The sequence below is a fragment of the Rhinoraja longicauda genome, chromosome 13 (assembly GCF_053455715.1).
Source record: "Rhinoraja longicauda isolate Sanriku21f chromosome 13, sRhiLon1.1, whole genome shotgun sequence".
Lineage (NCBI taxonomy): Eukaryota > Metazoa > Chordata > Chondrichthyes > Rajiformes > Arhynchobatidae > Rhinoraja > Rhinoraja longicauda.
The window spans coordinates 49,433,244-49,449,026 of record NC_135965.1 but is presented as its reverse complement, the minus strand read 5'-3'; positions in this window follow the sequence as shown (position 1 = coordinate 49,449,026).

Genomic DNA, 15,783 nt, shown 5'->3' with positions numbered 1-15,783 from the left:
AAAATGCTTATGTGTAGGAAGGAACTGCAGATGCTGGTAAACGTCGAGGATAGACACAAGGTGCTGGAGTAACTCAGCGGGTCAGGCAGCATCTGTGGGGAGAAGGAATAGGCGATGTTTCGGCCCGAGACCCTTCTTCAGACTGAGAGCCTGGGGAGAGGGACATTAGTAAAAGCAGCTTACAGGACGACAATCAACATTAAATCATGGACTCATGGAGTTATACGGCGTGGAAACAGGCCCTTCGGCCCAACTAGCCCATGCTGACCAACATGCCCCATCTACACTAGTCCCACCTGACATGCAGGTTTGTGGGTGAATTGTCCCTTTGTAAATTGCCATCAATGTGTTGGGAGTGGATGGCAAAGTGGGATAACATGGAACTAACGTGAACGGGAGACCGCTGGTCGGCGTGGACTCAGTGGGCCTGAAGGGCTAGTTTCCTTGCTGTATCTCTAAACTAAACTAAACTAAACTAAACTAAACTAAACTAAACTAAACTAAACTAAACTAGACTAAACTATGTGGAAACAGTTCATTGGGGTTAAACTTAACAATTATTCATTTTCAGCGTTTAATTGATCTTATCGAAACGTATAAGATTATTAAGGGGTTGGACACGTTAGAGGCAGGAAACATGTTCCCAATGTTGGGGGAGTCCAGAACAAGGGGCCACAGTTTAAGAATAAGGGGTAGGCCATTTTGAAACGGAGATGAAGAAAAACTTTTTCAGTCAGAGAGTTGTGAATCTGTGGAATTCTCTGCCTCAGAAGGCAGTGGAGGCCAGTTCTCTGAACGCATTCAAGAGAGAGCTAGATAGAGCTCTTAAGGATAGCGGAGTCAGGGGGTATGGGGAGAAGGCAGGAATGGGGTACTGATTGAGAATGATCAGCCATGATCACATTGAATGGCGGTGCTGGCTCGAAGGGTCGAATGGCCTCCTCCTGCACCTATTGTCTATTGTCTATTACTTGCCGAATTAACTGTGATCAAATTGCAAAGCACAAGGTGCTGGAGGTACTCAGCGGGTCGGGCAGCATCTGTGGAGGGAATGGGCAGATGATGTTTCTGGTTGTTTTCGATCCAGCTGAGGAAGGGTCCCGACCTGAAACATCAGCCATTCATTTCCCTCCACAGATGCTGCGTGACCCGCTGAGTTCCTCCAGCACTTTGTGTTTTTCTCAAGATTCCAGCATCTGCAGTTCCTTATGTCTCAATAGCAAAATGCAATTCTGTTCAAGGTAGGTGCAGAATTGTATTGCTCTTTGAGAGTGATGTGAGAGTGATGCCGGTAATTAGTTATACTGTGTTGTACAAGGATGATATCCAGTTCCAATCCTCGTAACCTTCGCAGCCTTTCATTATAGATCTGTGAATCAAGGCGGTACGGTGGCGCAGCGGTAGAGTTGCTGCCTCGCAGCGCCAGAGACCCGGGTTCGATCCCGACTACAGGTGCCGTCTGTACGGAGTTTGTACGTTCTCCCAGTGGCCTGCATGGGTTTTCTCCGAGATCTTCGGTTTCCTCCCACACTCCAAAGACGTACAGGTTTGTAGGTTAATTGGCTTGGTGTAAATGTAAATAGTCCCTAGTGTGTGTAGGATAGTGTTAGTGTGCGGGGATCGCTGGTCGGCGCGGACCCGGTGGGCCGAAGGGCCTGTTCTCGTGCTGTATCTCTAAACTAAACTAAACTAAAATAAACTAAAGATATAGAATATGACTTTTTATCCATTACACATGACCGTGTTTAACGATTTTGTTTATTAAGCCATCTTTATTCCAAACGCATAATTTCTTACAATAAAACAGTTGCATTTCTGAATGATAATGGACTTGCATTAAATTATCTATTACCTCCTATAATGATGTTATTGATTGCTTTAGAGTTCTTTAATATGACCACATATAATGTACGTTATCTTTCCTGATGAAAAACCGATGTGTTTTAAAGTTGTTTTACCATACATAGTAAGCATTGTATGTCAAAGTCGATTAAATAAAGCCCCTTTCATCCACAAATTGATCCAGAAATTGTGCCTGTAATTCTGCATATATCTGAGAACTATATTCTGCACTCTGTATCTTCCCCTTTGCTCCGTTTATTGTCTGGGTTTGAGTTGATTGTATTAACATGGAAACGTAGAAAATAGGAGCAGGAGGAGGCCATTCGGCCCTTGGAGCCAGCACCGCCATTCAATGTGATCATGGCTGATCATCCACAATCAGTAACCCGTGCCTGCCTTCTCCCCATATCCCTCGATTCCGCTAGCCCCTAGAGCTCTATCTAACTCTCTTTTAAATTCAAGCAAGATTATGAGGGACCCCTGCCACCCCAGTAACGGACTGTTCCAGATGCTACGGTCAGACAAATGCCTCCGCTGTCACGCTGTGAAAACAGAGAGGTTGAGACGGAGTATCTTCCCACAGGCCATCAGGACTGTCGACTTTTATAACTTCAGGGACTACATTTTTGTCTACACTATAGTAACTTATTAACTTTATTTATATGCTGTAACTGTAATTCTTTTTTGTGCACAATCCGCAGGCGTTGCCACTTTCATTTCACTGCACATCGTGTATGTGTATGTGACTAATAAACTTGACTTGACTTGACCAGTAAATTGGCCTCCACTGCCTTCTGTGGCAGAGAATTCCACAGATTCACAACTCTCTGGGTGAAAAAGTTTTTCCTCACCTCAGTTTTAAATGGTCTCCCCTTTATTCTTAGACTGTGTGGCCCCTGGTTCTGGACTGCCCCATATATCTGTATGGTATTACCTGATCTGAGAGGATGACATACACAACAAATCGTTTCACTGTACCTCGGTACACCTAACAATAATAAACCTAAACATAAACCTAAATCTATGAAAAGTAAGACACAAAATGCTGGAGTAACTCAGCGGGACAGGCGGCATCTCTGGAGGGAATGAATGGGTGACATTTTGGGTCGAGACCTTTTTTAAGTCTGAAGAAGGGTCTCGACCCGAAACGTCACCCATTCCTTCTCTCCAGAGATGCTGCCTGACCCGCTGAGTTTCTCCAGCATTTTGTGTCTATCTGCGATTTAAACTAGCATCTGCAGTTCCTTCATACACATGTATGAAAAGTAATCTGTCCGAAGAAGTGCCTTGACCTAAATCGTCACAGGGCGCAGCGGTAGAGTTGCTGCCTCACAGCGCCAGAGTCCTGGGTTCGATCCCGACCACGGGTGCTGTCCGTACGGAGTTTGTACGTTCTCCCCGTGACCTCGTGGGTTTTCTCCGGGTGCTCCGGTTTCCTCCCACACTCCAAAGACGTGCAGGTTTGCAGGTTAAGATTGTAAATTTACCCTAGTGTGTGTAGGATAGTTCTAGTGTACGGGGCGATCGCAGGTCGGCATGGACATGGTGGGCCGAAGGGCCTGTTTTCGCACTGTATCTCTGAAATAAACTAAACTAAACTAAATCCATATGTGTAGGAAGGAACTGCAGATGCTGGTTTAAATCGAAGGTTGACACAAAATGCTGGAGTAACTCAGCGGGACAGGCAGCATCTCTGGAGAGAAGGAATGGGTGACGTTTCGGGTAACTAAATTCATGTTCTCCAGAGATGCTGCCTGACCCGCTGAGTTACTCCAGCACTCTGTGAAACGTCACCTATCCATGTTCTCCACAGATGCTGCCTGACTCGCTGAGTTACTCCAGCACTCTGTGAAACGTCACCTATCCATGTTCTCCACAGATGCTGCCTGACCCGCTGAGTTACTCTAGCACTCTATTTCTTTGTTACTGAACCTACAGTTTTCTTTCTAAATTGATGCATAAAGACTGTCTAAATATAGCCAGCCATTTAAAATAATTAAGTAATTTTTTCTCCAATTTTGGCTACCCTTTGCCGACACAAAAAGCTTCTGTGCACAAGGCTTTTTATTTGGTCTAATTCTCTACTCTGTACCTTTGAAACCATTGCCATCGTGGCTGGCTGCAGCTCTGGTTTCCACCAGGCTGTTCGTGTCTGCTCTTTTAGTGGAGTTTTCTAAGGTGTACACGAGTGCTGAGAATCCTCTTAACCATGCCAGGCAGCCTTGATAAACCTCACCCTGCCTCGGCAAGGCCAGCAGCACTATCAAGGACCAGTCTCACCCCGGCCACTCCCTCTTCTCCCCTCTCCCATCAGGTAAAAGATACAGAAGTGTGAAAACGCACACCTCCCGATTCAGGGGTAGTTTCTTCCCGGCTGTTATCAGGCAACTGAATCGTCCTCTCACCAACCAGAGAGCAGTCATGACCTCCCATCTACCTCATTAGTGAAACTCAGATTATCTGGACTTAATCTTGCACTAAACATTACTCCCTTTATCCTGTATATGTATGCTGTGGACGGCTCGGTGGCAATCACGTGCTGTCTTTCCGCTGACTGGTTAGCACGCAACAAAAGCTTTTCACTGCACCTCGTTGCACGTGACAATAAACTGAATTTAAACTCATAAATAATGAAAATGTTACATTTGCTCAAGAAATTCAGGCCGGTGAATGTAGAGGGTGCTGTTGGGCTGCACAATGTACCATGTTTTGTACAGGCAGCCAGGCGGTATTTGGAGCAGCCATGACTCAATGATTTTCTTTTAGATTTAGAGATACAGCACGGAAACAGGCCCTTCGGCCCACCGAGTCCGCGCCGCCCAGCGATCCCCGCACATTAACACTATCTTACACACACTAGGGACTTTTTTTACATTTACCCAGTCAATTAACCTACAAACCTGTAGTTCTTGGGAGTGTGGGAGGAAACCGAAGATCTTGGAGAAAACCCACGCAGGTCACGGGGAGAAGGTACAAACTCCGTACAGACGGCGCCCGTAGTCAGGATCGAACCTGAGTCTCCGGCGCTGCATTCCCTGTAAGGCAGCAACTCTACTGCTGCGCCACCGTGCCGCCTTGAGTAAGTGCAGTTTGCTGTAAAGGCGGTTTTGTGCAGCTTAGATCATGCCTGCATTCTCATGTTCCTGATTTCCAGGCTGCTTCGTGACCCTAGGGATTGAGGCCCCCCCACACACACACACACACACACACACACACACACACACACACACACACACACACACATATGCAGGCATGGGCACATGTGAAGCATTCAAAGGGCGATCTGTTCACCAAGCATTTGCACTCGATTCATCAGCGATAGGAGTAGAATTAGGCCATTCGGCCCACCCAGTCTACTCCGACATACAATCATGGCCGATCTATCTCCCTCCTAACCCCATTCTCCTGCCTTCTCTCCGTAACCCCTGACACCCGTACTAATGAATGAATGAATGAATGAATGAATAAGTTTATTGGCCAAGTATGTGCACATACAAGGAATGTGCCTTGGTGACACAAAACGCTGGAGTAACTCAGCGGGACAGGCAGCATCTCTGGAGAGAAGGAATGGGTGACGTTTCGGGTCGAGGCCCTTCTTCAGAACCTAGAAGGGTCTCGACCCAAAACCTCACCCATTCCTTCTCTCCAGAGATGCTGCCTGTCCCGCTGAGTTACTCCAGCATTTTGTGTCTTTCTTCAGTGTAAACCAGCGTCTGCAGTTCCTTGCGACGTTGCAACTGGCTCTTCGGCCCACAATACCTGTGCTGAACGTGATGCCGAGATAAACTAATCTCCACTCCCTGTTTCTCATCCACCTCCTTCCATTCCCTGCATATTCATATGTACAGTCTAAAAGCTTCTCACTACTAATATCTAGGTGGTGCAGCGGTAGAGTTGCTGCCTCACAGCGTCAGAGCCCCAGGTTCCATCCCGACTACGGGTGCTGTCTGTACGGAGTTTGTACGTTCACCCCGTGACCTGCGTGGGTTTTCTCTCACACTCCAAAGATGTACGGGTCTGTAGGTTAATTGCCTTGTAATACATTGTCCCTAGTGTGCGGGGATCGATCGCTGGTCGACGCAGACTTGATGGGCTGAAGAGCCAGCTTCCGAGCTGTGTCTCTAAAGTTCTTCTGTGTAAAACACTTGCCCCCCACATCTCCTTTAAACATAGACATAGAAAACACAGAAAATAGGTGCAGCGGGAGGCCATTCAGCCCTTCGAGCCAGCACCGCCATTCATTGTGATCATGGCTGATCATCCACAATCAGTAACCCATGCCTGCCTTCTCCCCATATCCCTTGATTCCGCTAGACCCGAGAGCTCTATCTAACTCTCTTTTAAATTCATCCAGTGAATCGGCCTCCACTGCCCTCTGTGGCGGAGAATTCCACAAATTCACAACTCTCTGGGTGGAAACGTTTGCTCCTCTTACTTGAAAGCTATGCCCTCTAGTCCTAAAGGATCTGATTGTCTACTCTGTCTAATTCTTTAGATATAGAATTATTCTAAAAACTGGATTATACAGAGCCGACATCAGCTGATTTGAGCGGGAAGAAAGATTAATTGTTTCACAGCCTGTTTGTGGATATGATCCAATCGATTTAGCCAGAGTCCTTCAGCATTCCCATCATAACTAATGGCGGCACGGTGGCGCAGCGGGTAGTGCCACTGATTTGATTGGTGCAGCGGGTAGAGCCGCTGCCTCCCAGCGCCAGAGACCCGGGTTCCATCCTCACCACGGGTGCTGTCTGTTTGGAGTTTGGCCGTTCTCCCTGTGACTGCGTGGGTTTTCTTCAGGGGCCCCGGTTTCCTCCCACACTCCCAAGACGTGCGGGTTTGTAGGTTAATTGGACAATTTTACATTTATACCAAGTGTAATTAACCTTAAAACCCGCACGTCTTTGGAGTTTGGGAGGAAACCGAAAATATCGGAGAAAACCCACACGGGTCACGGAGAGAACGTACAAACTCCGTACAGACAGCGCCCGTAGTCGGGATGGAACCCGGGTCTCTGGCGCTGTGAGGCAGCAACTCTACCGCCGCGCCACCGTGCTGACCTTTTGCTGCATGCTAATTAGTCAGCGGAAAGACTACACATGAGTACACTCGAGCCATCCATGGTGTACAGATACATGATGAAGGGAGCACAATGAATAGTGCTTAGTGCAAGATACACCGATGAGCCAAAACATTATGACCACTGACAGGCAAAGTGAATAACATTGATTATCTTGTTACAATGGCACCTGCCAAGGGGTGGGATATATTAGGCAGCAAGTGAACAGTCAGTTCTTGAAGTTGACGTGTTGGATGCAGGAGAAATGGGCAGGAGTAAAGACCTGAGCGACTTTGACAAGGGCCAAATTGTTCTGGCCAGACGACTGGGTCAGAGCATCTCTGAAACGGCAAGGCTTGTGGGGTGCTCCCGGTCAGCAGTGGTGAGTACCGACCAACGACAGTGGTCCGAGGAGGGACAAACCACAAACCGGCGACAGACAGGGTGTTGGGCGCCCAAGGCTCATCGATGCGCGAGTGGTCACGGGAGGAATGTGTCACAATACACAGTGCATCGCACCCTGCTGCGTATGGGGCTGCACACGGAGGACCAACAGCATATTAGGCAGGTGGGCATAATGTTTTGGCTCATCAGGTCATAATGTTTTGGCTGATCGGTGTAATCTCTGGTAAAGTCAGATCACTCAGTGGTGGGCCAAAGGGACTGTTTCCATGTTGTATCGCTAAACTAAACCAAACTAAAACTGGACTAAACATATTTGTGAAGTACTTTTCATATCATATCATATCATATATATACAGCCGGAAACAGGCCTTTTCGGCCCTCCAAGTCCGTGCCGCCCAGTGATCCCCGTACATTAACACTATCCTACACCCACTAGGGACAATTTTTACATTTGCCCAGCCAATTAACCTACATACCTGCACGTCTTTGGAGTGTGGGAGGAAACCGAAGATCTCGGAGAAAACCCACGCAGGTCACGGGGAGAACGTACAAACTCCTTACAGTGCAGCACCCGTAGTCAGGATCGAACCTGAGTCTCCGGCGCTGCATTCGCTGTAAAGCAGCAACTCTACCGCTGCGCTACCGTGCTGCCCCTTTTGACTTTGCATTCTCTTTCTCAGAGTGGCCTGTGAGGGGCTGTTGTAACCACAGCCTGCATTTAATGCAAGGCTTCTTTACATTTTTTGTTTTAGTTTTGAAAACATTAAAAACCATTGATTCTACGGTTATTTTTAGCACCGCTTTGAACAACTGCTGGAGGCCGAAATATTTGAGGTCTTTCCGACTGGTGGAAAGTTACCAGCTGAATTTGTTTGGGAGTTAACTTGTTGCATAGTTCAAACTCAAACTCAATTCTCTGAAATTCTGCCCACATCCAGCTTTAATGGAGGATGCACAGAGGCCCAGGATTTAGCGACACATTTAAATATTTTAATGATGCTACATGATATGACTGTGTAGGAAGGAACTGCAGATGCCAGTTTAAACCGGAGACAGACACAAAATGCTGTCCTCAGCGGGAGAGGCAGGACTCGACCAGAAACGACACCCATTTCCTTCTCTCCAGAGATGCTGTCTGACTCGTTGAGTTACTCCAGCAGTTTGGTCTATCTTCTGCATAGGGGTGCTGCAGGCCCAGACACTGTAGGCCCGGCCACTGTGGGCCCGGACACTGTAGGCCCGGACACTGTGGGGCCGGACACTGTAGGCATGGACACTGTAGGCCCGGACACTGTGGGCCCGTACACTGCGGGCCCGGACACTGTGGGCCCGGACACTGTGGGCCCCGACACTGCGGGCCCGGACACTGTGGGCCCGGACACTGTGGGCCCGGACAATGTGGGCCCGGACACTGTGGGCCCGGACACTGTAAGCCCGGACACTGTGGACCCGGACACTGTGGGCCCGGACACTGTGGACCCGGACACTGTGGGCCCGTACACTGTGGGCCCGGACGCTGTGGGCCCGGCCGCTGTGGGCCCGGACACTGTGGGCCCGTACACTGCGGGCCCGGACACTGTGGGCCCGGACGCTGTGGGCCCGGACACTGTGGGCCCGTACACTGTGGGTCCAGACACTGTAGGTCCGGACAGTTTAGGCACGGTCAATGTAGGCCCGGAGGTCCGGGCGCTGCCTAACGGAGGTTGCGTAGCAACCCGCCTCCTGGCCCGGGCGGCCGCCATTTTGATGGAACGGGAGTACGTGGCCACTGGCTGGGTGAGGTCACGTGGAGCGCGGGGCGGTGACATCACCTTGTCCCTTATTTGGGAGTGGGATAGTTGGCAACCCTATTTCTGCATGATATAATGTTGGTTGCTTGGGTTACCTGGCTACTGGCAGTTAAAAACAAGAGGCTTAGGGATTTGTGGAATTCACTGCTAAGGAGGGGGAGTAGAGTTTAGAGATAAACTTAATTTAGAAACAGCGCGGAATCAGTCCCTTCGGCCCACCGAGTTCGTGCCGACCCGCAGTCATCCCGTACACTAACACTATCCTACGCACACTAGGGACAATGTACAATTGTTTACCAAAGCCAATTAATCTACAAACCTACACATCTTTGGAGTGCGGGAGGAAACCGGAGCACCCGGAGAAAACCCACGCAGGTCACGGGGAGATAGACACAAAATGCTGGAGTAACTCAGCGGGTCAGGCAGCAGCATCTCTGGGTAGAAGGAATGGGTGACGTTTCGGGTTGGGACCCTTCCACAAGGAGAATGTGCAAACTCCGTACAGGCAGCACCCGGGGTCATGATCAAACTCATGTCTCTGGCGCTGTGAGGCAGCAACTCTACCGCTGCGCCACCCCTTGTCTCTCCATCTTACCTTTAAGCCGGTCTAACCCAGCCTCTCCCACCCAGATGGTTAGGTCACGCACGTGACTGGGAAACAGAGGCGATGATCGTGCTGGCAAACCAGATCTACAAGGTCCACACATAATAGCAGACACCACACCCACACCCACACACACACCCACCCCACCCACCTTTCCTGTTTAACAGGAGAGTTCGTTTTGCCTACAGCAAGTGACAAAACATTCAAATTCACCCGAAGGACTAAATTGTTTCCTTTGTTGTTGCCATCCAATTATACTGGGCTGTGGCGAGTTGTAATTGTTGCAGGATCTGATTATTCTTTCTTGATTAACCAAACGGGTCAGGCAGCATCTCTGGAGAAAAGGAATAGGTGACATTTCGGGAATGTGTCAGTGTCTGAAGAAGGGTTTAGGACCAGAAACGTCACCTCTCCAAAGATGCTGCCTGACCCGCTGAGTTACTCCATCTTTTTGTGTCTATCTAAGGGCAGAGGGGTTGGTTGTAGGGTTTGCCAACTGTCCCGTATTAGCCGGGACATCCCATATTTCGGGCTAAATTGGTTTGTCCCGTACGGGACCGCCCTTGTCCGGTATTAGGCCCGGGGGGCACTGTAGGCCCGGACGCTGTAGGCTCGGACGTTGTAGGCCCGGGGGGGCACTGTAGGCCCGGACGATGTAGGCCCCGACACTGTAGGCTCGGACGCTGTAGGTCCGGACGCTGTAGGTCCGGACAGTGTAGGTCTGGACAGTGTAGGTCCGGAGGCCCGGACGCCGCCTGATGGAGGTTGCGTAGCAACCCGCCTCCAGGCCCGGGCGGCCGCCATTGGTGGAGCGGGAGCACGTGGCCATTGGCTGAGTGAGGTCACGTGGGACGCGGGGCGGTGACGTCACCTTGTCCCTTATTTGGGAGTGAGATAGTTGGCAACCCTAGTTGGTTGTGGATTGGTTACCTAAAATTAGAGAAATCACTGGCCCACCATTTTGTGTGTGGCCTTACTCTGGCAATGGAGGAGGCCCAGGACAGAAAGGTCAGCGTGAGAATGGGAGGGGGAGGGGGAGGGGGTAAAGTGTTTAACAACCGGGAGATCACGTAGGCCTTGGCAGAGTGAATAGTGAAAGGCCTGGATAGAGTGGATGTGGAGAGGATGTTTCCACTATTGGGAGAGTGTAAGACCAGAGGCCACAGCCTCAGAACTAAAGGAAGTACATTTAGAAAGGAAGTGCATTCAGGAAACAGCAAAGCCGGAAATCTCCAGGACCGGACAATGTTTCCCCCTCTACCCTCAAGCTCTGTGCCGAACAACTGGCACCGATCTACACAGACATTTTCAACCAATCCCTGTGAACCTGCACTGTCCCTGCCTGCTTCAAGGTCTCCACTATTGTCCCTGTACCCAAAAAGACAAGGATCACTGGTCTTAATGACTACAGGCCTGTCGCACTGACCTCTGTAGTCATGAAGACCTTTGAAAGACTTGTGCTGGCCCAGCTGAACAAAACATCACAAACCCCCTGCTGGACCCCCTGCAATTTGCACACAGGGCCAATAGATCGATGGACAACACAGTCAATCCAGGCCTGCACTTCATCCTCCAGCACTTAGACCACAAGGGGACCTGTGCCAGGATTCTGTTTGTGGACTTTAGCTCTGCTTTCAACACCATTGTGCCAGAGCTACTACACTACAAACTCTCCCAGCTGACTGTGCCTGAACCCCTCTGTCAGTGGGTCATCAACTTCCTGACGGACAGGAAGCAGCATGTGAGGCTGGGAAAGCACATCTTGGACCAGCATAGGAGCACCGCAAGGCTGCGTACTCTCCCCTCTCCTTTACTCTCTCTACACCAACGACTGCACCTCCACAGGGACCTTAAATGGCCCTTCGGCCCACCGAGTCCGCGCCGCCCAGCGATCCCCGCACATTAACACTATCCTACACACACTAGGGGCAATTTTTACATTTACCAAGCCAATTAACCTACAAACCCGCACGTCTTTGGAGTGTGGGAGGAAACCGAAGATCTCGGAGAAGACACAAGCAGGTCACGGGGAGAACGTACAAACTCCGTACAGACGGCGCCTGTAGTCAGGATCGAACCTGAGTCTCCGGCGCTGCATTCGCTGTAAGGCGGCAACTCTACCGCTGCGCCACCGTGCCGCATTGAATGGCGGTGCTGGCGCGAAGGGCCGAATGGCCTCTTCCTGCACCTCTTGTCTATTGTCTATTGTCTGTGAGCTCTAGTCCTGGACTTTCCCACTAGTGGAAACATCCTCTCCACATCCACTCTATCCAGGCTTGACTTAAAAGATTAAACGCCAGCTTCCTTATTCTTTGTGTTATTAATGGGGCGTTGGGCACGGTTTTACACAAATGATGCAGCGAGCTTGTGATCGCCAGACGTTTAACCTTGTCTCCATTTGTCAAGCTTGCTTGTTTCACCACTAGAGGATGACAAAGTGTAGGAAACTCAAAGTAAAACCAAACTATTCTCCTGCTCGACTGTCCTAACATGCGCAGAGAAAACCAGGGAGAGAACTCACCAACTCTGGCATTTTGAATTGGACACGTGCCTTGATGACCAATCCCTTCCTGAGTACACAACATAAGAACCTTGATCCAACTTGATGATTTGATCTTTCCAAATGCAAGTTCCCCTGGATATCCAATTGTTTTATTAAAAATCGCGAGATGACTTTTTTGTCGCCTTCCATCACAGTGAAGAATGTGGAGGAGTCACTGTGGGGGATGTTCATGTTAAAATGTATTTAGTGCGTCCTGTTGCTCGTTATTGTTGTTTGACCGTACGGCAAATGAAATTCCTCGTATGTAGCAAAACATACTTGGCTGAGTAAGTATGATTATGATTATGATAAATGCAACCAGTTGTTGCTGAAAATTTAGTTCCTCGTGTTTCCAGCAAGGATATATTTAAGGCAGAGATAGATAGATTCTTGATTAGTGCGGGTGTCAGGGGTTACGGGGAGAAGGCAGGAGAATGGGGTTAGGAGGGAGAGATAGATTAGCCATGATTGAATGACGGAGTAGATTCGATGGGCCGAATGGCCTAATTCTGCTCCTATCACTTATGAACAGATGAAAAGAGGTTGAAGAAGTTGCATATCCACATTCTCCAGATACGCTGCCTGACCTGCTGAGTTACTCCAGCGCTTTGTGCCTTTCATTTAACATTTAACTGTAAACAATATACAAGATACAAGCAATCTCCCAGATGTTCTAGTGGCCAGAGATCCTAGGGTGACGGAGGTACTGAAGGAGATTCACATTAGGCAGGAAATGGTGTTGGGTAGACTGATGGGACCGAAGGCTGATAAATCCCCAGGGCCTGATGGTCTGCATCCCAGGGTACTTAAGGAGGTGGCTCTAGAAATCGTGGATAGATTGGTGATCATTTCCAATGTTCTATAGATTAAGGATCAGTTCCTGTGGATTGGAGGGTAGCTAATGCCATTCCATTTTTTAAGAAAGGAGGGAGCGAGAAAACGGGAAATTATAGACCAGTTAGTCTGACATCAGTGGTGGGGAAGTTGCTGGAGTCAATTATAAAAGACGAAATTGTGGAGCATTTGGATAGTAGTAACAGGATCGTTCCGAGTCAGCATGGATTTACGAAGGGGAAATCATGCTTGACTAATCTTCTGGAATTTTTTGAACTAGGAAACTAGTAACTAGGAAAATTGACAGGGGGGATGTGGTGTACCTTGACTTTCAGAAAGCCTTCGACAAGGTCCCACATAGGAGATTAGTGGGCAAAATTAGAGCACATGGTATTGGGGTAGGATACTGACATGGATAGAAAATTGGTTGGCAGACAGAAAGCAAAGAGTGGGGATAAATGGGTCCCTATCAGAATGGCAGGCAATAATAATAATAATAATAATAATACATTACATTTGTATAGCGCTTTTCTGGAAACTCAAAGACGCTTTACAGGATAAATAAAACATAAAAATAAATAAATAAACGAACAGAAAAGGAAGAATAAGGTGAAGCGACGGTCAGTGGTTGAAGGCAGTGTTGAACAGGTGAGACTTCAGTGACTAGTGGGGTACCGCAAGGCTCGGTGCTGGGACCGCAGTGACTAGTGGGGTACCGCAAGGCTCGGTGCTGGGACCGCAGTGACTAGTGGGGTACCTACCGCAAGGCTCGGTGCTGGGACCGCAGTGACTAGTGGGGTACCGCAAGGCTCGGTGCTGGGACCGCAGTGACTAGTGGGGTACCGCAAGGCTCGGTGCTGGGACCGCAGTGACTAGTGGGGTACCGCAAGGCTCGGTGCTGGGACCGCAGTGACTAGTGGGGTACCGCAAGGCTCGGTGCTGGGACCGCAGTGACTAGTGGGGTACCGCAAGGCTCAGTGCTGGGACCGCAGTGACTAGTGGGGTACCGCAAGGCTCGGTGCTGGGACCGCAGTGACTAGTGGGGTACCGCAAGGCTCGGTGCTGGGACCGCAGTGACTAGTGGGGTACCTACCGCAAGGCTCGGTGCTGGGACCGCAGTGACTAGTGGGGTACCGCAAGGCTCGGTGCTGGGACCGCAGTGACTAGTGGGGTACCGCAAGGCTCGGTGCTGGGACCGCAGTGACTAGTGGGGTACCGCAAGGCTCGGTGCTGGGACCGCAGTGACTAGTGGGGTACCTACCGCAAGGCTCGGTGCTGGGACCGCAGTGACTAGTGGGGTACCGCAAGGCTCGGTGCTGGGACCGCAACTATTTACAATATACATTAATGACTTGGATGAAGGGATTAAAAGTACCATTAGCAAATTTGCAGATGATACAAAGCTGGGTGGCAGTGTGAACTGTGAGGAAGATGCTATGAGGTTGCAAAGTGACTTGGACAGGTTGTGTGAGTGGGCGGATGCATGGCAGATGCAGTTTAATGTGGATAAGAGTGAGGTTATCCACTTTGGTGGTAGGAATAGGAAGGCAGATTATTATCTGAATGGTGTCAAGTTAGGAACAGGGAATGTACAACGAGATCTGGGTGTTCTAGTGCATCAGTCACTGAAAGGAAGCATGCAGGTACAGCAGGCAGTGAAGAAAGCCAATGGAATGTTGGCCTTCATAACAAGAGGAGTTATAGGAGCAAAGAGGTCCTTCTGCAGTTGTACAGGGCCCTAGTGAGACCGCACCTGGAGTACTGTGTGCAGTTTTGGTCTCCAAATTTGAGGAAGGATATTCTTGCTATTGAGGGCGTGCAGCGTAGGTTTACTAGGTTAATTCCCGGAATGGTGGAACTGTCATATGTTGAAAGACTGGAGCGACTAGGCTTGTTTACACTGGAATTTAGAAGGATGAGAGGGGATCTTATTGAAACATATAAGATTATAAAGGGGTTGGACACGGTAGAGGCAGAAAACATGTTCCAAATGTTGGGGGAGTCCAGAACCAGGGGTCACAGTTTAAGAATAAGAGGTAGGCCATTTAGAATGGAGATGAGGAAAAACTTTTTCAGTCAGAGAGTTGTGAATCTGTGGAATTCTCTGCCTCAGAAGGCAGTGGAGGCTAATTCTCTGAATGCATTCAAGAGAGAGCTAGATAGAGCTCTTAAGGATAGTGGAGTCAGAGGGTATGGGGAGAAGGCAGGAACGGGGTACTGATTGAGAATGATCAGCCATGATCAATAGACAATAGACAATAGGCGCAGGAGTAGGCCATTCGGCCCTTCGAGCCAGCACCGCCATTCAATGTGTTTGAATTCCCTCCACAGATGCTGCCTGGCCCGCTGAGTTCCTCCAGCACTTTGAGTTTTTCCTCAGGATTCCAGCATCTGCAGTCTCTTGTGTCTCCAAAACGTTTGTTATAACTTGGTACAACTTTGTGAGATTTGAACCAGATAACAGAGTCTGACGAGTTACTGAGACGGGTGGCGATATTGGAAATCACTTTTGGGTTTGGACAGAAACGGCTGGAACTGGTGGGGTGATGGAGTGGAAAGAATGAAGATGACTCAGGCAATAATCATGGAAGAACATCTCCATATTAACAGGGAAATAGATACTAATGCATTATGTCATGGATTTGAAATGCTTTTAAATTCATCGACGTGTTTTTTTTGCAAACAAGTTCATGTCTGACCCAGATCT